A 3,059-nucleotide genomic window follows, 5' to 3' on the forward strand; every position below is an offset into this window, starting at 1 on the left:
CTCAAATTGAAGATGGCCATATCTTTAGATTACTCAAATAGAGAGATGGTAGTGGGCAATAAACAATATCAGACAAAAGATAATATATGGCAAAACTACATTTCCTCCCTGGCCAGTAAATCCTTTGTTCTAAATCATTATCTGATATGTACTCTCTCTAATCTATTTTTTGTCTTGCTGGCAATCTGCCAAATACCAAATGAACCAAGCCTTTTCTCTATTCAGATCCTTCTTGTAGGGGGGAAACCTAGACCAGCATAAGATCCGTAAATTTTCTTGGGATGTGTGTTATTTACCTAAAGCCAAAGGAGGACTAGGGTTGCTTAGTCTCCTCAACATATCCACTAAGTTAGTAGGAAAGTGGATACTCAGATGTTTGGACTCTGATGACTTATAGACACTTCTCTTAAAAAAACACCTGAATAGATTCAAAATTAAGGACTATAAATCCCGGGATAATTGTACACTTAGGTACATTATTTTTTCCCCCATCAAAGTTTTATGCATGTCTCCATCTCTGTGTACAGATCCTGGAATGCATGGCAAGAGCTAAAGGAGAAATGGAAACCTGACTCCTTGGTTTGGACATTTGTAGGAAGGAGGAAGCTCACTCTAAGCAGGAAATCCCACTATTGTTTTAAATCTTCAATACACTGATGGGGAGAGGTATTCAATGGTTTAAGGCCTAAAGAATTTTCTATGCTACATACACAACACAATTTAACTCAGAAAGAAGGAAGATGGTGTCTAGAAAGATTACAAGTGGTCCTCACTCATTTTCACTTTCCTTCTCGAGGGGATTTGAACCAAGAAGAAATAGTATGGTTGACTGGCGTTGAGGAAAGAACAAAGAAAAGACTGAATAAGAAGTGGAAGTTTTAGTAGAGCAATAGGGAATGGACCTATAGATTCCTATGTGTTTGGGCATACCCCTTAGAAGTCAAACATGGCACTCTACTTTGGCTCATACCTCATAAGGGAATATGGTGTGGAGTAAATCTCTCAGGATAGGTATGTCTCTAATGGGAGTTGTCCTAGATGTAGGATAGTAGTTTATGACATTCCCCACCTCTTTTTCTCCTGTATAGATAGTAATTGTAATCTCTAAAGTTCAAACTTGTAGATAGATTTGTGATATGTAGGCCACCGAAGCCAAAGATCTCCTTTTGTGGAAAATTGCAAGGGTTTGATATTCCCCTATGGAAAACTTAGAGAGCCTCAGCTATATCTAACACGGGCATGGGAGATGGGATCAAAGGCTCCCATCACTTTTGGGCCCCGACATTAGGCGTGCGCCGTAGATCTTGTCGCAAAAGTAAACTCGGGTACCCGAGTTTACAAAAATACCCGAGTTTACTTTTGCTCGCCCCAATACTTTTGCACCTCAAAACTCCATGGAAACGTGTACATTCCACAGTGACGTGCGCGGGTGTGGTGGATAGGTCACATGGCCCTCAAATCCTAGGTTGTGCATTCAATCCTGTGGGGTAGGGGGGGGGGATAGGGGCGAAGTAAACTCGGGTACCTGAGTTTACATTGTCCACGAAAGCCCGGGATCTACGGTCCTCAATCATCCCACCGTAGATCCCATCTCCTCCCATGCCCGTGTGAGATATATAGGCCAGGCTTAGAGAGGGACTCGAGACTCGGGAGTCGAGAGTCGAGGCTTGTCCTCCCAGTTGGCAGGCTCTCACATACTACAGACACGTGGCAACAGATTGCTGAGCTGTAAAGTAGAGTTTCATGTAAAGTAGAGTGTGATTGGTACTGACGTGTAGTAAAGTAGAGTGGACTGGTCTGGCGCTGGGCATCACCGTAAAAAACAAAGAAAATGTCATTTTGGGATGGAGCGACGTAGTAATTCAGAAAAGATCTTAGCTCATTTTGGTATAAAAAGGGCTGGTAATTTAGCTATGGCAGGAGCAATTCAAAGAGCTAGGTTCCAGAAGATTAAGGGACGGAGCGAATATGGCAGTGCGAGTCGCTAGCTGTATGGTGCTGGCCACGATGGCGGCGATCATCGGGGCTTCTATCGCGTATGTGGGTGCTGAAGATGTGAGAGAGAGAGAGAGAGAGAGAGAGAGAGAGAGAGAGAGAGAGAGAGAGAGAGAGAGAGAGAGAGAGAGAGAGAGAGAGAGAGAGAGAGAGAGAGAGAGAGAGAGAGAGAGAGAGAGACGGTGCACACACACACACACACACGAGTGGCAATTGTTCGTTTGATATTAATAGTGTTCACTGTTGATTACATAATTGCATGCAGTGAAACTTCTCCAGTAGCTACGAAGAAATGGACTACGATTCAGGGTATTTGACCGCCACCTGCAAGAATTGGCAAGGATACCGCTTGTCGACGAAGCTATATTTGAATAATGCTGTGAAAAACAACAACGGGAATCTGGAGTGCCCCAGATGGGGAGGTGGCTTCCTCAACACCTGCACCGACATAAGTGTGGAAGGCTCCACGCTCACCGCTACTTGCACCAACGACGACGATGACTCCGTCGAGTCGTCAGTCAACCTTGACAGCTGCATCAAGAACGACAACTCCAACCTCTATTGGTGCGGTATATTCTCGGCCACGTCCGTCATCATCTAATTGTAAGAACACTCCACCTCAGTATCCTCGTGCGTTTGCACCTACTGATATGACGTCGCCGAGTGAGCTCTCCAAGCAGATCTCCCCAGTCCTTTCGCAAATAAACAACCATTGTCCGTGTTGAGTTCTAACTTCTCTCTCTCTCTCTCTCTCTCTCTCTCTCTCTCTCTCTCTCAAATATCGTACGTGTTGAATTCTACTTCTATGAGGGTCGTACACACAATTCGAGCGTTTCATAGTGTGTGTATATATCAAAAAAAGATTTAAAACTTTTCTCATGTAGGAAAACGGAGTCTTTTTCAATGTATGGAAAATACATTCCATAACATCATGAGCTTCTTCTCCAGTCTCCATAGCACCGGCGGTCCCTGCCCCCAATCCTACCTAGCTAGGTATGCGGTGCCTCCCTCACAGAAGCTCATGATGTTGAGGTACCTCACGATGAGAGAATTATTGTGAGAAT

The 3,059-nt window shown here is 44.3% G+C and overlaps 1 pseudogene; it reads left to right on the forward strand.

The window, feature by feature from the left end:
* Positions 1-1,968: 1,968 nt before the first annotated feature.
* On the forward strand, positions 1,969-2,596 carry LOC147431505 (cyanovirin-N homolog; annotated as a pseudogene).
* Positions 2,597-3,059: the final 463 nt, after the last annotated feature.

This window comes from Adiantum capillus-veneris, chromosome 21, assembly GCF_014529385.1.
Source record: "Adiantum capillus-veneris isolate H3 chromosome 21, ASM1452938v2, whole genome shotgun sequence".
Taxonomy (NCBI): Eukaryota; Viridiplantae; Streptophyta; class Polypodiopsida; order Polypodiales; family Pteridaceae; genus Adiantum; species Adiantum capillus-veneris.